The 24,436-nt window shown below is 43.7% G+C and overlaps 1 long non-coding RNA gene across 1 annotated transcript in view; it reads right to left on the minus strand.

Moving 5' to 3' along the window:
• LOC136358149 (uncharacterized) overlaps positions 1-23,010 on the minus strand; it is a 201,175-nt gene extending 178,165 nt beyond the window's left edge. The window contains exon 1 of the long non-coding RNA XR_010743014.1: positions 22,916-23,010. This is a non-coding gene — a long non-coding RNA (uncharacterized lncRNA). The remainder of the gene's footprint in view (positions 1-22,915) is intronic.
• Positions 23,011-24,436: the final 1,426 nt, after the last annotated feature.

Below are 24,436 nucleotides of genomic sequence, written 5' to 3' on the forward strand. Positions count from 1 at the left end.
GTAGTTTTTATGATATTTGGGCATGTGCATTTAATATTTCAGGTAAAGCTTTGAGTTAATTATTAACAGACACCTTCTTTGTTGTTTCTAAATAGTTTCATTTTTCCCCCTCCCTGTAATACTGGGTCAATGTTTGTGGTATTTTAAAAAATTCTGCAAATGAGTTTGCATTTTCTGACCAACTGCAAAATATTATTCAGGTCCTTTCTAAATGGGAGTTCACTGCAGGGCCACACATGACTGAAATGAAAATAAAGATACTTTTTTTTCTATCTATCTATTTACAATTGATTTCTTGGTTTTGCAGGCATTTGTGTGTGTCTTGTTAAGATTAACATTTTCCTTTACAACATTACAAGGGTTTCAATAATTCAGTGAACATTTACACTTCAGCAGAGATGTCGCTGCATCAATGATGCAGGAATAGGGTATGCGCTAGAAATCAATGTTTTACTTCCCAGTTCAGCATGTGGAGGAAAATACATGGAATACAGTATATTCTCTGGTTGCAGTAAGTCCTGTTTTTTGAATTAGGTTCTAGTTCAGCATGATATGTAGAAGTATGATTGGTCCTCTTGGACCTAGTAAGCTGTTCATGTGCTCAGACTTGAAGATATCCTTACTGACCTGATTTTAGTGCTGTCTGAGAGTAAGAAAGCTCACTTTGCTAGTCCTTTCATAAAAACCACATTAATATCAGTTTTATGGTGTTGCTCAATGTACTGTCAGTGAAGTCACGCACATTTATAACACCAAAGCTGTGTTGTTAAATGTTTCATGGTGAACAGTTTACCAATCCTGCTCCTCTTTTGATTCTCAGTGCTCTGATTACAGCTAATGTGCATCTTGGTTATTGCTGACTCTTTTTGTACTCGGGAATCTGAGCAGGATGCCAGACAGCTGAATCCCCTTGACATTTTTATAACACATGCATAGGGCTGCTGGCATAGCATATGAGTAAGAGGGTCCAACATTTCCAGGAGGGTAATTTCACCTCATTCTATTCCTCTATGAACATATACAGCAAAGGATGACAGTCCCTGCTCTGTCATGCACAAGCTGCTCACACCATGAGCTGTTCTGGTGCTTTATAGAAATACTGGGTGGACTTTACGTATCCCTGAGCACTGGATTCCACTGTGTGGGATCACCCAACCTCCTACACCCTCCTGCATGTGCAATACCCAGCCTGTGTGCTGGGAGCCAAAAACATCCCAGCAGACAGATTTATGGAAAATGTGTAGACTGTCTGCACAGCGGCTGCAGAGCAGATCTAACACTTCCTAGAGGCATTGGATTGGTACCAAATAGACCTTCTGCCCCACAGACCCTGAAATGTGGTGCCCTGAAGGGTTTCTGTTGTGCCTGTAGGGACTTTCACTGCCTCGACTGTTGTGGTTTTGAAAACAAACCAAGAGGCTCTAAGTCAGAAATAAAATTTAATGAGAAGAAAAGGAAAATAAAATAGAATAAAATAAAATAAAACAAATACAAAAAGAAAAACCACTGACAGAGTCAGAATACAACCTGATCAGGGTGATGGAAACAGTCCAGATGAGGTGGTCTTCCTGAAACAGAAATCTTGTAGAAAGGTCTGGTAACTCCAGTCCTCTGGAAATCCAGTGGGTGAGGGCTGCTTCTACTGTCCCAAATCCCAGCTTATATTCAGGTGAGAATGCTTGGCTCTTCCCCATGGGCGGAGCATCTCACAATGGGATGATGAGTCATGGAAGAGAGCCTTAATGGCCCATTATCTCTGAGTCATGCAAAAGGCATTGATGGGCCATTAACTGAAGATGGTGATAGAATACATCCTAAACTACAACCCAGGACATCGACATACAGCAGAACAGCACTGCAAGGATTAATCCACTTGAGCAGGTTAAGCATCCTGGGATTGCTGGGTGGTAGCTGTGGTAGTGTGCAAGACAGCATTATGATGCTGCCCAGACTCCTCATTAATTCATTACTTGAATTTACTAGTGATGACTGCAAATGTGATGAATAAGGGAAACAATAATATAAGCAATAATGTATGGGGAAAAACAGTTTATCAACATTCAAAGGGCTTAAGCCAAATGCATAACTGGTAGCAGTCACTAACAGCTTGCAGTGTTTTTCATTACATTTATTATGCTTTAATCAGGAGGAGAGTTGTTTTCATTGCTGAGGGTTCTTGAAGGATAGCATGTTGTTTTCTCTGGGTTTCCACAGAGATGCTCCTGCCTGGCTCCTGATAGCCAAGACTTTCCTTCCACAAAAGTCCTGCTCTTCTGTTTGACTCAGAAAACAACCCTGGGTCAATTCAGGCCTATCAAGTCTTACCCACATCTGACTAATTCACTAATCCCCTGGTCCAGTATCTCACCCCACAAATCTGCATGGCTGTGCTCTCCCCCTCTGCAGGACCCTGCACTGCTGGGGGCAGCTGCCAGCCTAATCTATCTCCTGCTCAGAGGCACAAGGGGTGGACTGATCCCCCTGTCCTGTTCCTGTTCCCTGCAGGGCTGGCTGTGTGCTCCTGCTTGTGCAGGCACATCCAGACCTCACACACAGGCAGGCACTGGGGTTGTGCTGTGTCCCAAGAGGACACACTCATGCTGACTTTGGTTCCCAAAGTCCAGATGCAGATCCAAAGTTAGTACTAAACCTGGCTCTGATCCCAGCTGAGGCCATGGGGAACCACAGGGGCCCAGACTTTAATGTCAGCTGGGAGTCTTGGAGACATCTCCACAGATCCAGCAGATATGACAGGACTGATGAAGCACTGAGGGCAGAAACTGGTGGCCAGCAAGGACATCCTACAACACCTCAGATGGCCCCAAATCCAGTGCTTTGGCAACCACTCCCTCACTATATTCGTGGTCTGTAGAGGATTACTCTTGTTCTATGCCTAGAAAGAAAAGTGCAGGATTGGTTTTTTAGGAGTTCACAGACACTTTAAATCCTTGTTCTGCAGCACATTAACAGCAGTGGGGGGATTCTTCGATTATCTGTGTGCAATCTTCCAAAAGTGATCTAACATTAACTTGAGATTGAGAAGACAAAGAGGGGCAGAAAGCTCCTTTATAATTTTTTCAAGGTGGAAGAACAGCATTTTTTCCTGTGTACTACAAGGAAAGAGATCACAGTAACTACAGCAGGTAAGAGGCCTGTGGAAAGAATTTGCAAATTATTAGTGTAACTAAGGAAGGACTGAATGGGGAGCCTGGACAACCAGGAGAGAACAAAGCAAAAATTCTCAAACAGAATTAAATATTTTATTTGAGCCAGCTTACATCAGGAATAACACCACATACAGCAGATTTACTCATTGTCTGGTAGCGGAAGCACTCGCCTGTGAAAGCCTGAGCTGCTAAAAGGGAAATACAGGAATAACTAAATAGCAAGGAAGCATCAAGGTTTGGTTGCCTGAAATCCTCTAGAACTCCTGAATTAATGTTTGCCTCTCATTAGACAGGGCTGTAAGTAATCCAGAATTTTCTCACTGCCTTTCAAATTTTATGAGAGGAGGGACAGAGCAGCACAAAGGTCTGAGCAATGCACTGAACTGATCATTCAGTATGGGGAAAGATTTCATGGCTGAGCTGAGAGATATTGAGCTTAGTTTTGTTTTCCAGGAATGTGTAATACTAGTGGAGAGTCTGAAAAACAGATTTCACACAAAGGGAAAGGTTTCTTCTTTCTTCTGTGTCTCCTATTTCTCGGCTAATCACTTGGTTAATGCATTGAGAAAATAAACAGAGCTTTTTTGATTATTTTGCCATGGCTATTTAGCCAGCTGCCTTTCAAATGCCGAGCCCAGAATTTCTGGGTCCTGCCCAAGGTTATGTGTACAGAGACACTTCATAAGCCACAATCAACATTCAATTCAGCCCAGCATTTGCTCTCATGACTAATGGGATACAGCTATTTGCAAGGTTATTTGATTCTTACACAATCTTGTTACCAGTTTTTGAAGAAATCCCAAACCTTTGTGGCCTTTGTAAAGGCTGATGATCCCTTCCATGTGTATGAGTGTAGAGGATTTTTCTCTAGGGGCAGGAAATCTGAGGTGCCTCCATTCAGACTGCAGATCCTTCACAGCCACAGACAAAGCATTGCCTGCCCTTGCCAAATTCCTTGGAAAGTTCCTTGTGGTCTGCATTATATGCTAGAGGATTAATGAATGCTGTTGCTCTTTAATGGGCCTATTTTCAGGGGATTGGCACTCATGCAAAGTAGGCTCCAACACAAGCATAATATATCTAGAAAGAGGGACGAGCACCAAGATCTGCAATTTTTGCTGATCAAAGTTTCCTTAGTTGAGCCAAAACTTAATTCCAGCTGTAAGGAACAGCAGTGATAGCTGAAGAAGCGTACTGAAGAGCTGGCAGGGCAAAGGCAGGTCATGGTTAGTGATTTAAAGGCAAAATAATATTAATTGAAGGGAAAAAGCTAAACTGCCCACATGGGTTATAGAATTATAGAGTCACAAGAAGTTTGGGTTGGAAGGACCTTAAAGATCCTCTTGTTCAAACCATCCTGCCTCAGGATGGTTGGACGCCTCATCCTACCTTCCACTAGGCCAGGCTGCTCAAGGCCCTACCCAACCTGACCTTGAACTCTCCCAGGGATGGGGCACCCACAAGTTCCCTGCACAGCCTGTGCTGGTGCCCTACCACCCCTGAAATTCTGGCACTTCACAGGTCCCTCTTCCTCTCTATCTCACAGTCAGCAAGATCAATGGTATTGCACGTGACTGACTTCTGTCCTGCCTCAGCTTATGTGCCCATCCACTGCCTGAAGGTGAGGGGAATGTCCTGTCCCACCTGGTGCCACTCCTGGCCGATTTGGGCTCCTGGAGGAGGAGCATTCCTTGCTGCTCTCAGGGCCCATTCCCTGCTGGTGGGCAGCAGGTGTGTGGGGTGGGAATGTCCCAGCCCTGAGAGGTGGGAACCCCACCAGGGCTCCAGGTTTGGCCCATGTGATCCACAGCCCCTCTGCAGCCCTGGTGCAGGACCCCTGTTCCAGAAGGTGAAGATGAGGCTCATCACAGTAACACCAAATCAGAGGTGTTAAAACTCCTGGTTGGGCTGACACAAACCAAGTTCTGCTTGTGGCCCAAAATAGAGGCCAACTTCCCCGTCCTGTTCCCAATTCTGTGCCCAGGTGAACTTGGCCTGGGTGTTGCTGTGCCAAAGGGTTGTGTTTGACAGACTGCCAGCCAGGACTGCCTGAGTTCTGTGCCACACACACACAGTGCTCGTGGCTGGCTGTTCTTGTTTAGGCAACAAAGAAAGAAAACCTTGAGTGCCTGAAGTGAGAAACACTGTGGTGCACACAGAGAAAAAAGTGCCCTGGTGAGTTGAAGTACAGGCAGCTGCACACAAACCTTGGCTCTGGTTAGGAGTGAGGGGGTCAGAGTGCTCTCCTGACATGTCCCTGCTGGCAGGGCAGCCTGCTGTGCTCTCTGGTGGTGTCAGGATGGGATCAGCACTGCTCTGGCTGCCCAGGAGGCTCTGCTGGATGTCTGGGGTGTGCTCTCCACATGGATGGGCTTCAGCCATCAGCAAAGCACTGTCCCACTGATGGATGATCACATCCTCTGACCTCCTCCCTGCTGGGGGACCAGGTTGTCCCCTGCCCTGAACCACCACCTCAGGGCAGTCTCAGTGGGGCAGGTTTGTCCCTGTCCCGCAAACCCCAAGAATGGAGCCCCACAGATGGTGCACTGCTCTTGTCCCGGGGCAGACTGAAATGTTTGTAATTGATATCACTTGAAATGCATCTGCTTACTTTGGGAATTCAACTAACTGAAAAGAAATGTCTGCCAGCTCCACAGGATCCCTGCATGATTCACCAGCAGGCTTATGAGACCCGCTCCACAGCTCAGATTTCTGACTTCAGTCCCAGAGCAGTTTTGGGGGATTCCTGAGGACAGGGTGCTAGAGGGGGAATGGAACAAACGCCTCTCCAGGGCATTTCCCTTGCGGCAGAGCAGCACTGTGGGCTCCTCTGAGGCACTGCCACCTGTGACAGGACACAGCCACTTCTGAAGGGAGCAGAGGCAGGATGTCTAAAACACTTTAAACTCAGACTGACTTCAAGAAATAAAATGTCTTAATCCCAATCCAACAATTACAGAACACACCCCGTGTGGTGATCTATATATATGCTTTATAGGCATGTAATCCTATAATGGAGAGCTATTGATAATATGGTCTACAGAGAAAGAAGAGAGAGCTTTCAGATCCCCCTGTCTTAATCCCCTGTGCTGTGACACAGCTGGGTCTTTCTTAAGTCCATTTGTAACCCTGAATTTCCTGTGTTTTGTGTAATTTCAATGCTCCATGTTTTTCTTTCAATTTCTCCCACATTCTTGCAGTGGGAGGAACTTTTAAACATGTAGCTGAATAACTTGATTTTGAGAAGCACTGCAGAGGAGATAGGGGAAGATGTATATAATTTGTCTCCTACCAGCTTTATGAATGTGTCTCTCTCAGGAAAGGTAGCAATTCCATCCAGAAATAATTCCATTAGACATGAAATATCAGAGCTGTGAATCACTGGGCATTACAGAGCATCTTCCCAGCAGGAGAGAATCTGAAAACTGCACCAGAGAGAGAAGTTTAATTCTTATTGTAACACTAGGGAGGACAATGCAATCAAATACAGCTATAGGAAGTTGCAGTACAGCAGAACTATCTATTTTACTAATTTTCTTCCTGGGAAAACGAAACCAGGAGATTATACTTATTCTCCCAGCAATACTGTTGATTTTCTCAGGGTAGTAACTAGGATTCACAAGACTGCAATTAGAGACTCAGGAAAGCATGTTAAATAAATTCCTCTGAAAGATTATTGTAGTGACTATGCACAAATTGCTTCGAGGTGTCCATACACCAGGAACAACTGGCCTGCCAAGGAAAAGCTTTTCTGATGTTCTGATGTTCTGAGGGGGCAATATGTCCAACCTGTATTAGAGGTCTCTAAAAGCAGGATGGATCCTGAATTGGGGGGCAGTCAGTTATTTCCCCTAGGAGGGGTTTAGCTCTGACTATAGGAAAAGTCACTGGTTCTTTGTTCTTGTCTCTGCAGCTTGACAGAACTCCACTGTTTCACTGTGGGTGACTGTGGGAGCATCTCCCTCAGAGAAGTGGCCCTCTGAGATCATCACAATTAGGCAGGGCAGTTCTTTCACCTGTGACTTTTAGGACTTGTCCCATTCTGCAAAGGGACAAAGCTGTTCCCCAGTGCTCGCTGCTGATGCTCAGGGCCACAGTGCATTTTCCTTCACTTCCTGCACTCTTCCCAATGCTGGACAGAAGAAGGATCACAAACATGTTTATTCTGAACACTGTATATTGCAAGTAACAATAATCAGGGTCCTGCTGACTTGAGAGGTTAATTTATAGTCATGGGACCTAACCTTTGGGAGAAATGAATTCACAGAAATTGCATGGACCTTAAGCACTTCATATAGATATGAAAAGCAAGCTCATACTGCCTGTCTCAAGGCTACTAATCCCTGTGGGAAACAGGTGTCAAAGGCTATTACACAAAAAATAAAGGAGGTCCTTGTAGGTAGTTAGCTAGGCAGCTAGAAAGGTAAGGAGAAAAGAGTATTCTCCTTACAAGCCTTAACTGGATTAGCCTCTACATACTAAAGATCTGGACTCTCTCCAAAAGAGTGCCTTTCCTTGCAGCAGTCCTCTTTTCCAACCAGTTGTTGGAGAGCCATTGCTCACAGACTGCCTGGTTGTCTGCTGGCAGGATGAAGATGGAGAACTTGTACTCCAGGGGCTGTTTGCAGAAGCAAACACAGGACATGCTTAAGCAAATGTTTAAGCAGGAGAACACCCTTGGCAGCAAAACTTCTGCAAAAACTGGGGGCAGCTTTTCCAGCTGCAGTTGTGACAGTATCATAACATTTCGCTGAGACAGTTTTTCACAGTAGAGCTCAGGTTTTTTCAGGAAATTTTAGTAGTCTTTGAGTTTTTTCAGCAGGCTATCAAAGAGAATATTTGACCTTTAACCCAGGTGTTTACCTGGTGAGGGAACAGAGACCCAAGTGCCTACCAGCTTTGGGGATCCTCCTATCCCAATTTTCTGAGCCCATGGCTGCCTGAAAACCTGGGCTCATGGTCTGAACACCCTGGAGCCACCTCCAGTGTTTGGCACTGAGGTGCTTGGCAGGTGACTGTCCTGTAGCCAGGATCTTCATTCTGTTTTTCAGAGACTTTCAGCACAGTCAGAATTATCAAATTCATCTGCCCATGCCCTTATCTCAGTCCTAGAATTCCCAATGCATCTCCCAGCTTACCAGGGCCCAGAAACATAAGACAGTGAGGAACAAAGGCCTGAAATGAGAAAATTTTTACAAAAAAACACTCCCACTCTTAAATAATGAATGCAATGTGATGCTCCATTTATGTCAAATATTGTCTGTAACCACAAGTCCAATCCTATATTTGTCTGAGAGGAAAAATTCTGGAAAAGAATGAGAGCTGCCAGAGATGTCTGGAGCTATAGAGAAATGCCTGCCCAGCAAAGAAGTAGATGTCCAGTGTGGCAGAAGACCTTGCTGAAATAATTTATGATGTATTTCCTGCATCTGCCTTGAACTGTCAGGAGGCCTTCAATGTCCATAATTTCCCATCCTTATTCTTCTTAAACTTCAGTCTCTGCATCCCCAAAGGCATTGTGATCTCATGTGAAATACAAGGGGAATGCCCTTCTGGTCTCTGAATCCATTTTGCATTAAACTGGGTGCTGGCCATCAGCAAGTGAGACGAGCCACTTCGAACATTGATTTAAACATTTCTGTGCTCTAATCCACACAAAGTCAGAGGCAGAGTGATTTATCATGTGTGTGCATAAGTGTAGGGGGGGAAAAAAGGCAGTCTTGAGAACTGCGCTGAGGTGATCTATGTCCTGGCTAGAAATGTGTTAAGTTGGTACAGGCTGGGTAAAAATAAAAAGAGGGAGATGATTCACTGATTCTCACCTGCCTTCTACCAAATAAATCACAAAGGCTGGCTGTGCCTCCCTTGAGATTCTTATTTTCTCTGCTCTCCCCCCAGACACAATGAAAGGGGCTTTTCTTCTGCTTGAACTGACCTTTGGCAAACATTTCCCTTCCAATTAATATCTGAAATGTCCTTGTGGGCTGCTGTTTCTGGAGACAGCAGGGAGATGGCTCTGAAGCCACTCACACAAGAGTCAGGGCACAGAATAATTACCTGAATTCATAAGGTTAATTCCAGTCTAGACGAAGGCAGGGAGAAGTTAACTAGAGGTCTTCTTTGGAGAACAATATGTTTGTTTTTCTGGACTCTCTGGCCTCCCTGTGCTGGCTGCTATCTATATACTGTGATTATTTCTCTTATGGACTGTTGAGCAATTACTGTGTCTGAGCACTGGGCTCACTGTCCTCATGTCATTATCAGTTTTATAGCCCAGTGGGAGCCTCCCAGGAATGAGGCTTTGACTGGGGCTTGACCTGGTTCACTGGACTAAATGGAAAGACAGCAGGCTGGGCGTAGGTGTTTGGCAGTGGGGAAGTTGTTGCCTGACTAAACCAAAGAAATTTTATTAAAAACATTCATCAATTTCTTGCTGCATGCAAACTTAAAGGTAAAGCCTAGAATGACTAATAAACAGTCTCATTTAAAAGGACCAGGATAACTAGAAGAGGTAAAAGAAAAACATCAGATTAATGACTGCAGGAAATTCAAGGGTTGCACTGAATATTTTCTTGTCCAGACCAAGTTCTCTGGATTTTGCAAACTCTTGCTAAGGGGACAATATTGCAGGCAAATTACTGGCTGGAGACTGGCTATGTGATGTGCTGTGAAATACTTGGGTTTTCATGGTACAATTACCCGGATTTCATGGCACTGCTGTGTCAAGCCAGTGGGGTTAACAGTGGTGTCACTGTCAGGATGGATGAAGGACATGATGCAAGATTGGTCAGTGAAAAGAGGTAAGATCCTTCAAGACAAGGTATTTGCCACACAACTAAAACTCATTCACGTGCTCTTGGGCAAGGGCAAGTGAAATGGGATGAACAGTGGTTCATTCACTGCTTGTGCATTTTTTGGTGGGTGGCACATACACCATCGTGTCATCCCTTCTTTCCCAGCTAGTCCATATCTTTAGGTCCTAAGCCTCCTTACTGGCTTTGTGACACCAGTCTTATCCCCCTGCTGAAACCTTTTCTTTCTGTGGCTTTGGCACAGTCCTGTCCCTCTCGAGACCTCTTTTTACTTCTCTATTTATTCCTTTAATGCTTCTCATCAGTGGTTTCCTCTGTTCTTCTCCTTTCTTCCTTTGAAAAGAGAATCTCACAGTACATTGCTCATCCTCTCTGCATTCCAGCCACATCCTCTTATGAGCTTTTAAGAGCCATTCATTAACCTGGAAGTAATCTTTCTAGGCTAAAACATCAACATCCTTCGCATCTTCTTTCCTTTCCCTTAGTCGTCATCATTGTTCTTGACCCTGGAGGTCTCTCACTGGCCACTCTCCCTGTCTTTCAGGCCCACTGTAAGATGAATTTCCAAAGTCTGAGTTATTTGCTGTGCCCAACACGGTATTTGTAATATTCCACTGTGAGGGGAATTTATGAATCCTACCCCTCTTGGCCCTCCTAGTATGAAAACAATTAAATCTAATGCATGTGCACTGATAAAGCAATTTCCTTCCCTGCTCTATCCCTTTCTGATCCTGTCTTCCTTATAAATACATCAAGCACAAATATCCTCTTTTCCCATTCCAGACTTCTGACCATTTATTTACTTTGATGCCCTGTTGATTTCCATCCTCTGCAATGCCAGAAACCCCAGCCCTACTTGCCTGGATATCCAGTTTCCCACTGAGTGCACACATGCTTCCCTCATTGTGGAAGGGGGGCCCTCCTGATGCCCATGGTCTTTAAAATCTGCATTTTGCAGGCATTTTCATTGTGCTGCCTACACAGCAGTGCCAATTAAGCATGTTGGTACAGGCGGCCAAGGAGATGAAAAGGCCTATTCTGTGTGGTTTTGCCCCCACATTTACATGTGTGTGGCTGAGCTATTCATAGGCATGACGTGATCTCTTTAAATGGGACCCGAGTTTGCGAGGAGGAGGCAGTGTGAGAGGGTGTGAAGGGCTGGCCTGTGACTGGGGTTTGGGTGCCAGCTCTGTCACTGCTTTGGCATGCTCTGACAAGTCACCTGCTCATGCCTCTGTTTTCCCACCTTTGAAACAGGGACAATTTTGCTTACCCTGTTCTCCGAGTGCTTCGAGTCCGAGTGATAAAATACGCCATGCAATAACCATGCACTGCTGTTTTTCCTGTCCCATTCTTTCACATTATGTGTCACTCCAACTGGTTTCATCTGTGGCTAAATTAGTCCGTGGGCATCTGAAGGAATCCTACATTTTACATTTTTCACAGCATGATGGCAGAGGCGTTGCAGTGCTCTCTAATTTGCAGGTGCTAATGCAGCACAAACAAAAATGAAAATAAAAGCCCCTCTCCTGGAGCTGTGGACAGTGCTACTAAAGGGAATGCTAACTGTCTGCACTCAATAATGGGGATCTAAAGTGACTTCTTGTGACATTTTATAGTCGGATAGTTGCCTGAAAAAGATCCCATATGGGATGTAAATTGCATGTGTTGCTGCCATATGCTTGGGGAAGCAAGATCCGTTTGTTCTGTTAGAAGAGAGGAGCCTGCTGAATAAAAACCAGAAGTCAGGTACACATCATGTTCATCCTAGCTTGTGTTAGGGCTGTAGCAACTTTTTATCCTTCTTCTTATGAGTGCTGCACAGAGCTCAGTTTGATGAGGCTGAGCTTCTGTCACAGGGAATTTGTTTATTATTTGTGAAGGGATGTATCACATCCTGGTTGTAAACTGTATTTTCACTCGTAGGGGAAAAAACCAATATGAGCTTCCCCATATAACATAGAAAGCCAAATTCAGGCATAAGCCTGACTCCAGGAATTTCCTGACTTCGTGAGCATTCCAATCACTTCCATGAGGGCTGAATTTGGCCTGGGGTACACATTAGGACAATGGATTGCTGTTTGAAAACTAAGAAGTTTCTCTTGAATATTTTCTTATAGGATTCTTATATTCCAGGAAAGATAGGTAGAATGGGTAGGGAGTGCTGTCTGAATTTTCTCTATCCTCTCTTTCTCTGTTCTGACATCTTACAATGTTTTAGGGATTCTTGTTTCTTATTTAAGACCTGTAACAGTTTAATGGCTGTGCATGAATACAAGATATAATAACTTAGAAGACACAGAAACTGCCAGACTGAAGACCTCCATTAGATACTGATCTTACCTGCCTCTTGCTGTAATTCTAAAAACAAGGCAATTTTTGACTAAGGGGTTATGTTTTGAAAGGAACAGCACAATAGTTGAGGCCCTTAACAGTACCTGTGATTTCCCAATACCACATTCCTCACTTCCTTTTTTTAAATTTGACTCTGACACTCAAGAATCTTGAAGCAGAAGCAGCATGATCCTGAGAGGTGATTTTCCCTTAGGAAAACAATTCCAGGCTGTTAGATTTTTTTTACAAGATCCATGTACTAAATCACAAGAAAATTATTTTGCTCCCAAAACAGCCATTGTACAGGTGTCACCTGAGGTTAGAGGGTTTGCAACCACTCAGCAGTTGCATCAAACAAGATGCTGCAGAGCAGGTGCTGCAGCTTCTCACCTAAGTCCAGACCCCTGCCCTGCTGAGAGCTGGGCATGGGTGAGCTGTGCTGGCTCCTGTGTAGGCTGGGGGTAGAAACAGGCATTTTGTCCTGGTGTGAACACCTGAAGCAGTCCAAGAGACAAAGCATCTTAAGACCAGCTACTGTTTTCTCCTGGCTGTAAGTAGGGGATTTGTGTGACCAGCCCACACATGGACATCTCCAGTAAGAGAAATTCCTCTCACACTGTTTCAATTTGGTCTCCTGAAGTTAATGGCTGCTTTGAAAACACGTAAATTGCTTTCCTTGGGTCACAAAGTGTCTGCACCTCATCCCCCAGTGAAGCTTCAGATGACTCATTCCCACACTGATCACATCCCAGTCTCTGCCTCTCTCTGCCGTGTTCCCATCTCTCCCTCACTGCTTATTTTTTGATAATGTGTCCAAATGAACACTTTCACTGTGAACGTTTGAAAGAGCCACTCACTGTCTTTCATTTACGTGCTGATAAAAGTCATAAGCCATGAAATAGTTTAGTCATATATCACTCGTGTTTCCACTTCCTGCAGAGATTCAAATAAGTCTCCCAGGAAGAAATTTTAGGCAGTTTACCCACCCCTAGGCAAGGGCAAAGCATCTCTCCTCATTCTTTAACCCACATATGGACTGCCAACAGAGAGCATCACACTCACCGAATCATTTAAGAGAGAAAAAAAAAAAAAGCAAGACAAGACTGAAAAAAGTCCCTGGAAGAGAAGAAGAGGAAAAAATAAAAGGGAAAAAAAAAATCAAAGTAAATCAGAAAAGAAAAAGCAACTGTGTAAAAAAGAAGTCTTCTAGGGATGCTGCTGAGTGAAGTTTTTGTGGCCCTTGGATGCTGTGGTACAGAGCAGAGACCTCAGGCCACGCCTTGTGCTGCGCCCCTTCAGCCCCATTTCTGTGCCATGATCAGCACTGCTGCCTGTCTCACAGCTGCACCAGAACTAGGGGCAGTCAGCCACCAGAAATCCCCTCCTCAGGAAAGCTGCAGGGCTTCAAAATTCGGTTTCATTCTGAATCATAAATAAAAGTGGCTTGCACTGATTTTTTTTTTTGGTCATGAGGGCAAACATTCAAACACTGAAGTCTCCAATTGCTTCCTTCGGGCTCATTAAATTAGACTTCATTTTGCATTTACAAATTTATATTTGTAAAATAACAGTGTAACATAAAAGCTGTAGCAAAAATGTAAGAACAGAATATTTTAACATATTTTGCAAATATTTTAATGAAAGTCATGTGTACCAGTAAAAAAAATCCGTTTTGTCAAACCTCCATTTCCCATCTGAAGGAAAAGATTCCCTCTAATATATCTCTGCCTTCTTTTTTCCAGTACATTCACCTATTGGTTAAAACTAAGTGTTAACAATCAAAAATATGTACCTGTCATGCTCCTCTTTCGATTTCCTTTCTGGAAGGAAGAAGGCAAATCAGTGATTTATGGAGGCCTATGAAGACCAGTAGAATTTTGTTCTGATGGAGACCAGCCTGAAGATTTTTCATCTCTGTGTCATACCAGGACTTAGGCTTCAGAGGCAAAAAAGAGAAAGCTGGTGGGAGAGAAGAAGGGAGGGACCATAAAGGAGCTGTGCTGGATGGTTGCAGATGAGTAAAGATTGACTCCCCTATTTAAAACCAAGCCAAGATAAATGTCAGGTATTTCTAACATCAGTGCTTGTCATCATTCTCTTATCAATATTTTGTGGGACATCGGGGCCAGGCATCCCCTGCATTCACATACAAAAGAAGCAATGTCACAGGCAGCAAACAAATGAAGTCTCAGATCATTCAGGAATGGAAATATTTTTCTGTGCCTCTGTGGGTCATTTACCTTCTCCTTGGTGGTCTCTTCAGGTCAGCATAGCAGAATAATGCACATGACTGAGCATTTATGAAACTCCAGTAACTTGCTTAGGCCAGAAAATGAGGCTGTGCATTGTTTGATAATCCAGCAATTACTTATAATCCTGCTAGCTTCCTTTGGGAAGAAACAATGATTTCAGGAGAGTCGCTGCATGAACAAAACATTAAAAATGCAGTTATGAAGTGGATAATATTTTATAAGTAGTTCTGTAAATATATCCCCGGGCAAGGAGATTCAAATCAAGACTTAAACTAGGGAACACCTCCTTTGATGAAAAAAATATGTTCCTGAGAACAGTTGGAGCCATTTGCTGAGATAAATCAAATGCTACACTCCACTTTTATGGGTTGCTAAACCCCAGAAATATATGGTTTGTCTAGGATCTGTTGGCTGCACTCTTGTGCTATGAACACAAATATTGTAGTCCACTAACTAAGAAAAATGATGGAGCCAGCAGGCAACAGAAAATATCTTCTTTTCTCATTCTTACTGATTAGAGCTGGGAGAAAGCTGCTCTGGTGAAACCTCTGGAGCTGTCTGATTTTTCCCATATTAGGCATGAGCTGAAAGCAGCCTGGGTCTCCTGTTGCCACTTTTACCTCTAGGAAGGGAAGTAAAGAAAATATCACAGACCTTTTTTTTTTTTTTTTTTAAGATAGAGCAGAAGGCTCACTAGTTGTCACAAATATCTGGAAAGAATAATGGATTTTTAGGAATGCTGTCTCAAGAGACAGTCTTAGAGGCCACTAAGTCCCTCATGTCTCCAGCATCTCCAAGTTTATCATGAACACACCTTCTATTCTGGACACTTCAACTTATATAAAGGGACACTAAATCACTTATATAACAATGATCAAAGGGTTGCAAAAGCAATAAAAGAGGAAATATATTACATTGTCCTTCTTCCCTCCTCCCCTCTCATTCAGGATGGGTTTTCTCCACAAAAGCATTTCTCACAAACAATTGCACCTGAAGACTTCTAGCCAGGCGGTCAGGGAGCCATGGGGGCACAACCTGTTTGTAGGTAGAAATGGTCAAGGATGAGGACGATGTGAGGAAAAAAATACAGGTATAAATTAACAAATACAGAAAGCATAACTCAAAATACACGTGAGACATCACAAGTGTGTAATGAGGGGGCATCACAAAAGGATAACAACATGTTTTTCTGCTTTGCAGCATCAGTTCAGGAGGCAGAGAACGGTCCACTTCCAAGCACCCCCAGAAAAGATGGGATGGGAATGGTCTGTCCAGTTAACATCATTTTGCTGAAGCTTGTGTTCCTTGGGTTTATGGCTGCAAAGGTAAGGGACAGACTGCTCACTCCAGACAATGAATTGGCTGCCAGTGAGATGCACAGTGTTTTCTTATGGAGATCTTGTTTTTTCTCCCTCTATTGTTCTGCTTAGTCTGTGTTACTATTTATGTTACAGTTGTTCTTCTGCTAATCAGTAAACTGCTTTGAAATTCTCCCAGTTGAATTATCAGCCAAAACTCAAAGTGTTGCTTTTGTTGGCAGCTATGAGAGACATCACAACATTACATCACACAGAAGCATGTAGCCTTCTATTCTCACCCCCTCTTTTTGTTCCCTTCACTTTTCTTTGGCCTGGATGGAAAGCAATGGTAAATATGTTAGGAAAATACTTATAGGAAAATATTTCCATTGTGAAATGGAATGTCCTGTCCATCCAGGACATATTCTATTCAATTTGTAATTTCAATTCTGAAATTTATGACTAATTATCTTAGCAATTCCTCTGACTCAGCCTCATAAGGAAGGGAATTTGTCTGCATTTTTTTCTAAAGCCATTTTAGCCAGTTGAGCTATACAAATGTTTAAAAAGAAAGCTGTTTCTTCCTTCCCCTCCCATTCTGCTTGAGCACTGACACTGAGGTAGCCTTTTGCTGTGTGGAGAGGAGCAGTTTCCTGGGGAGTGATGTTATGGAAGGTACCCCAGGGGAGCTCCAACACACCTGCAGTGAGAACATTCCTTCCTCCATTATTGTGCCAAACACAGAAAAATCCCATCTTTAACTAATGACATTTTGGGGTGGCTTTAAGAGTTCTAATTAAGCTAGACAAAAAAATCCCCCAGTTACAGAACTCTCTGTTTGGTAGTTCAGGTTGAAATCTTTAGTGTCATTAAAGTTTTCAGAGAACCTTCTAGTGCTAATGGCACCATGTAGAGTGTGGACCTGCCTGTTCCTGTGCAGGCCAAGAGACAGGGTGGAATATATACAAGAATATGTACAAGGAACAGCATAAAGAAGATAAACTCACATCTCTCTATTCAAATTATTTCTTTCTTCCACCCACTTGACCCCACTTTTACAAACCAGCACAGATGTATCTGTGTAAAAATCACCCCTTTTTATATCTTGCATATTGAGTTATGATGATAGCTAAGAAAAGCACTTCTAAAGGTCAGAGAAGTGGTGGGTTTTTTCCACCTACTGGACCAAGGAAACTTGGGAAACACTATAATCATCAATCCTAACAACAGCAAAGAGTACTAGGAACAAACTGCATGCTCCAAAGAAGGATCAGGGCAAGGGGTGTGATTTGGAGTGTGCATAAAAGAGAAGAAAAAGGGCATTTTGTTGTGATTATTACACAAAATATATTTTTTCAAAAGTCTCAGAAACCAGGAAAGGGAAGATCTCCACACCCTTCCCACAGTTCCTCCTTCAAGCCTGGAAAGAAAGCAGCATTTGACACATCTCTGAGGGTGAGCTGTGTGCAGTTGTTCTCACATGGGCACAGCACCACCACCAAAAAGGCTGGAGCAGATGGCAGGCACGTGGGTGGGGAGTGGATTGCAGAGATTCCAGGAGTAACAAGGGAGAACACTGGTTATTAGGAGAACTACAAATGTGCAGGGATGTGGCTTCACCCGTGCTCAGCCCCTCTCTGCTGCAGAGCCTTTGGACACAAACACTCTGGAGGGGTATCAGCCCGTGGGAGGAGTGTGGTGGGACAATACCCTGAGATGATTAATAGCAGCATGGTGAGAGTTGCCATTTATATTTAGTTATTCTCCTCTGTGCTATGAATCATCTGACACACCAGAAGCTGAGAACAGATTGTGCAGAGTCTGAAGTGCTCATGACAGGGTGATACCCAGGTAGCAGAGGCCATGGTGGTGAGCCCTGCAGGCCTCCTCTCCTCTTTTTTCAGAGACAAGTACAGGGAAAGTGTGTCACTGCTCCTTCTCTGGGCAGCTCATGAAGGCTTTTGGAATGTGGAGACAGGAATAATGTGACAAATATCCAAGTCATGATTCAGCCTTAGGTCTGGAAGTGGGAAGAAAACAGATCCAGAAGCTGGGAAATCCCCCTGGATCCCACAGAAAAGGCACAAATCTGAATCTGAAATTAGCAGGCAGATTGGTGTACCAGTAGTCCAGACAGTTTTTGAAAAGCCAGTATTCTTAGGAGCCTACTTTTCCACCAGAACCTTCCTTAGAAACCTGTAGCACAGAGCAGCTTGGGATGCTCTACAGAGCCTGCTGGAGAAAAATGCATTTGGGGCAAAGGAGGGGCCTGCAGCCAGTCTAGCAAGAGAGGCATGGAATTACATTACTGTCTCTTTCTACATTCCCACTGTTGAGATACTTTCACATGAGCATACAAACAGAGGCATCACACAGGGACCAGGAATTCTATCAGAGGGAATGATCTGGTGGAACAACTGGCAAGGAGATCAAATTGAGAACCTAATTCTATTTTATCTCCTCCTTTTTCTGTCCTCAACGTCTAAATTATCCCATATGGGGACAGTAGGCAGTGTCAGTGTCACTCTGTCACTAGAGCCAGCAGGAAATGCTCAGACACAAAGACCCCAAGAATGGGATCACAGCTCTGCATACAATGTTCAGTATTGTTGCACACACCCATGCTCAGATATCCACCCCTGAAAATAACACTGAACATGAAGAAGGAGGTTAATCCAAGCATGTGCCACCTCCCAGTGATGTGAGGCCACTCAGGGCAGGATTTGCACTGCCAAGCCCTGGCTTTTCAGGGCAGTGGGCTCAGGGTGGGCTACCCTTACCCTGGAGCCCAGAGTCATGTTCTCTAGCATGAAATATCCTTTTTTTCTTAATTGCAGCACTTTTGCTAGATGAACTCCCACTTAGTACTGCAAATTCCTGGTACCAGGAATGTGTCTGTTAACAAGTATTGGAGGAAGGCATCTCTGAGCCCCTACAGGCACACTGCTGATGATGCCATTTCAGAAGATCCAGGGATATGTGCAATATGCAGAATATTATTCCAAGAATGTCAACAGCATCAGGGCCAAGAGGTCTCCTGAAACCACTTAGAAGAAAACAAAGGAAATCACTCATTTGCCCTCAGTGCTCATACCAAGGTTATATAACATGTCCTGGTCACTATTATTTTTGTCTTCCCATCCTACCCCCGTGGCAGATGGCTCACCTTGTGTTAATTTGATTCATAAGATTTCTGGGATAGAGAATGTATCTCGCTGTGCTTGCAGTGTGTACATCTGGCATTTCCTGGCTTTCAAGTGCTTGACTATGCAGCCTAAATAAATACAATTTTTGTACAGACATATTTGTAATACATTTGTATTGCTATATTTATTTTAATAATGTATCACTGAACATTGGAGGAAAGTAATTTGAAATGCAAAATGAAGAGAGGTGCATACGAAAAAATTATAATATTATAAAATGTAGAAAAATGCAATATATTCACAAGGTAACTCAATTAGGTTTTGCAGAATGACTTCTACATACAGAACTTTTAATTTCCAAGTGTCTGACTTTGCAACTTGTTTCTTAACATAATTTTTTTGCATGCTTCTGTTTTTAAATGTAATTATCCATTTTTTTTCCCTGGAGTGGAAAATGATGAAGAACAATTTATATGTAACTGTAGCAACGTGCTACCATTGTGAGAAGGACCTAAATTCCAGACACAAACACAGAGGATGGGACTTGCCTCCAGACCCAGACCCCAAAATTTGGGTGTTGCTGGAATAGCTGTCTACACTTGAAACACTTACCTACCCTGCCACTGTAGTCATTGGGGTCTACAGGACTTCCCTAAAATGGGATGTCTGGTGAATTCACAGCTCTGCAGGTCCTACTAAATGACTCTCCAGTGACAGTAACAGGAGCTGAGACATTCACTCCACCTGCAGGTACCTGTACTGGGGATAGGTGTGTGTAAGTGTCTGAAAGTGGAGATAAAGAGGAGCATCTGAACCTTTTCTCTGCCCACGGACTTCTGGTGCTATCTTACACACTCTAGGGAACCCCCTTTGCTCACCAGGAGGTTGTGAGTCCCCTACTTTTCCTTCAGGCCCAGAGAAATCTGCAGGAGAGGAGAGAGTGTCTGAAATTGCACAAGTTGTCTTTGGACAATAGAGCTGAGTCCCGAGTGTCCCCTCCAGGCTGGGGAATGGACACACCCAGGAGAGCCGGGCTCTGCTGGCTCCTTGCTCATCTCCTGGGGACAGGAGGTCCTGAAGGCTGGGAGTGAGAATGATGCTCTTCAACATGGTACCCCAGAAAAGGATGTATTCTGCTGCTGTGTACAGAGTTCAGAGTAATGTATGATCGTACATTATGATATGTACAGGGATACGTACATATGATTGTACAGGGAGAGAGAAAGCCCCTGGCCTGTTTCTCTCCTCATCACTGATTGCTTCAGCAGAGATGCTGAGGCCTCCCAAGAGGAGTGAGATGAGTGGTTAAGTCACAGCCACAGCCTATCCTCAGAAAGCTGATGGCTGGCAAGGAAGCAAGTCTTTCCCCAGGATTAAAATTAAGGGTGATATTTTGGGGGCAATATACTTCCTCACAAAAACCTAACAAGAATTTCACTCCTTCTGCCAAAAGGCTTTTCTGCTGCTGAAAATCCAGCTCTCCTCACCCCATGGCAAAACAGTGAATATATGAAAATTTCTGGTGAAACGTCATGATGGTCTTTTGTAATGAAAAGCACTAAGCAATGTAAAATGGCAGGGCCTTTATCCACTCCTCCTGAATTAATCAGAAAGCTTTTAAGAGAAGATAATGAGGAAAGAGTTGCTTATTACGGGCAGGATGCCATTTCATGGGTGCCTGACAGGCAAATCATCTTGGAAGTGGTGAGTATTGTTGTGCCAAGCCCCTGTGCTGGTTTGTGTGATGCTCACCAAGCCTGGAATGCAAAATCAGCTGCTCTGATGGAAACCACGACTCTGTGAATGATTTTCAGAAGACACTAACAAGATTTTGCTTTGTGTTCATCAGTACAAAATGGAAAGCCCAAAGAAAATAGAAGGAACAATTGCTGTCTTGCAAAAATATAGCTACATCCACATAAACCAGAAGTTAAGGTTCAACAAGAACTAAAAAATAGGTTAAAAATTATTTTAAATGGGGCATCACATGATTTGATCCAAGTCTGACCCTGTCCTGAATTAGAATGTGCCAAGATTGTCTGTGGACATCCCTTCTCACTCATGCTACAGGCACATCTACAGCATCACAGTTTGGTGTTCTGTCATGTGTCCTCTGACTAAGACCTGCTGCCACATTCCCAAAATGTGCACAGCTGACAGGTGGTCAATTCCATGACTGTGCCATCCAGGAACACACTCTGACACAGAGTCTTGCTTGTATCCTCTTGAACTGCAGATGACATGCTCACCCAGGTATGCTCAGCCTGGAGATGAGACTTCAGTGAGATGTCTCACACCCTCTCTACTAATGGCATCCACAGCCACATGGCAGCACAGCAGCTGAAAGCCTGGCTTGTTCTGAAAAGGGATATTAGAACACAGGTTTTGCTTTCTCCCAGGGTGCTGGGACTTTATCCCAGCTTTCAGCAATCAAAGGGTTTGTGTTTCCCTATGCTGCTTCCCAACTGCTGTGTTTAAGTGCTGCTAATGATAGCTTTTGGTACCCTTGTTGCTGGGCATTTGCATCAGCAGCTGTGCAGGAGCTGGAACAGGCTCATGGCTCTGCCATGGCAGTGGCAGAGCAGCCAGAGTCAAAGGGCTTGTCTTCCAAGCTTCCTCAGCATGCCAGCTATGAATGGCTTCATTTGTCTTCATGTGTAGCCTTTACATGCTCAGGGCTAGAAAGCAGTTCAGGGGTGTCTGGGAAGTGGGCTGGGCAGCGTGCTCCAGCTGGAATGACCCATGATTCAACCCCTGTGTGATGCTGAACTCAGCTGGGGCTGTGGCCATACAGAGAATGAGTCCACTCAGGCACCAGTATGAAGCCAAACCAATAACCTCCGCACATTTCTGCCTGTGTTACAAATAATTAATGTCTGACCCCTCAAAAAGTCTCTGGGAAAGTCCCTGGTGTTGTCTACCTTTCTACTTCTCAGCTGCAATATTTCAGACTTGGGAAGATGGGTCCATGTTATAATGGACCAACTTGTTATACTGCCTATTAGCAAAAGGCCACTGTGACCTCTGCAGAAAACTATTGGAGTGTTATAAAAATTTCAATAAACTTAGCCATAAAATATGAATGGGTTAAAAATTCATAGTCCTTTGTTTAAATATTTTGTTTTCAGCAGAGCACTGAGCTGCCCATAGTGTGCTATTAAAATACAGTTAGGCAGAATATTATATACTGATGGAAAACCATAACAGCAATAGAAGAAGTGGTATGGAACCAAATCAAACCATGTATTTTGTAACAGCTCAAATGCACCCTGACTCCAACTGATTACTACATTACTCCTGTAGCTGCTGCATGGACATGCTGGGAATGTATAAAGAGTCACTCTCACTGTTACCCAAACCCTTTTCTCTGTGGAATGACAATTTCTCATTTTTCAGTCTCCAGCACACCATCCTTTCTGTTCAGATGTGCTTGGTTATTCAGACTCATTTAACTGTTTGTCCTACTGCAACATGATTCATACCTCGAGACTCAACACAGTAACTGTCATACCAAGAAAAAAAAATGCGGTGACATGCAAGACACCCTCTTCTCAACAGGCTATTCCTTCATTTTCTGGTGGAAAAGCCTTTTGTTTGGTTTCATCTTACCACCAAGACAGGAGCTTTACTGTTTCAAAGTATTGGGGGTTTTTTCTGTAGCTACTGGGTACAGCATACAGCTATTTCTGTCTCCTGATCTGTTCTTGTCTTTTCCACACATTTCTCCTAACAAGGTTAGAGCCACACTGGCTGCCATCACTTCTCTTCATTTTTGCTCCTATATGCTTGAAGGCTTTTCCTCTCCCCAGTCTTGCCATTCTCAGCCTGCTCAGAACCACTCCTGTAGTGGAGAGAAGAAAGCCCTTTCCAGGTATTTTGGCTTTTCTGGAACAAAAAATATTGTACGGGGTGGTTTTTTGCCTTTTTTTTTTTTTTTTTTTTTTTTTTTTTTTTTTTTTTTTTTTTTTTTTTTTTTTTTTTTGTGGTTGTTGTGGTAGGGTTTTATTGGGGTTTTTTGGGGGTTTTTTTCCCCCACAGGAAAATAACTGACTTTTGGCTTTTTGCATAAATCAGGGCAAGGGTGGAGCAATGGTCATTTGTCTGGGTCTGCCTCTCTGGCCTCTTCCTCAATGATTAGGCCTGAGGAACTGGTTGATGCCTCTGTGTTGCTCCCTAACTTTTCCTAGAGCTCCTCTGGAAAAAGATACTCCCTCAGGCCATGGGCTCAAAGCATCCTGAATCATGTCTCCCCTGAGGCAGGGGGATCTCAGGGGCAGCAGCTGGGTTAGGAGAGAGCCTGAGGAGACTCCTGCTCCTCCCTTCACTCTGGCATGAAACACCCTGGTCTCCATTTCCTCAGATTCACTTGCAGCAGCTGTGCTGTTTGGCAGAAGGTGCTCACTGAGCCCTTCAGATATTACCCAGCACTCCCAGAATAGAGTTATTGGCAGCACACAGATTGGAGAATTTGAGAAATTATGGGCATTTCTTGAGTTAGCCTCTGTGGACTCACCTAAGCTGTCCGTAGAAGAGAAATATCCAGTAGAAAAATTTATTACAACCTTTTGCTGTCTGGACATTGATCCTGTCAGGTTTTAAAGATGAGCAGCCGAGCATGCAACTCTCATCGATTCCCCTAAATCCTCCTTATGACTTTTGGAGTGTAAGGGTTTGGGGTTTTTTTCCTTTTAACTGGCCACAGATATTAGGACCCTGTTGTCCCTGTCTGCTGGGGAATGAGGTCCTTCTGAATTCTCCACAGAGTAAGTACTGCTCTTCTCCAGACCATGGGAACAACCCAGCACACGTCAGGCAGGACAGTGGGGAATACAGTAAATACATGGGGAATCCAATGAATACAGTTCCCTCAGGGGTGGTCCCCACGGTCTCTGCAGCACAGGCACTGATTTTTCTCAAAGTTCCTGAGGGAGCAGGGCAAAACTGGGAGAAGTGCAACTCTCTTTCCATCAGCACACACACACACAAAATGGATGTCATGGGTTGGTGAAGACAGAGATCAATCAACATCCATTCAGCCAAACCATGATATATCTGACAATACACAAACCATCTGTTTGAGCTCTCCACATAGAGTTCAGCCAAATCCCCAAAGATTTTCAGTCATAAATCATTAAAAAAGCAGAATTTATCTTTCTTAACTTCAAAAGAAATTAAGAAATTGTCATGAGTTTAGAACATAAAATTTCACGAGTTTTGAAGGTAAGATTGAGGGCAGTTTAATCTTAATACCAAGATTTATCTGGACAGGCAGAATCTCCAGGTAGGTTTAATGTAGCTACTGGTGGGAAAAACACACCATTCAGTGCAAAGAAAGGAAGGGAGGAGACAGGAAGAAAGAAGGTGCAGTAGTGGGTATAGATGATGGTGCAAATGTTACTCTGGTTTTTAGGAATCCAGAAAGTCTCA

The sequence above is a fragment of the Sylvia atricapilla genome, chromosome 2 (genome assembly GCF_009819655.1).
Source record: "Sylvia atricapilla isolate bSylAtr1 chromosome 2, bSylAtr1.pri, whole genome shotgun sequence".
NCBI classification, from domain to species: domain Eukaryota; kingdom Metazoa; phylum Chordata; class Aves; order Passeriformes; family Sylviidae; genus Sylvia; species Sylvia atricapilla.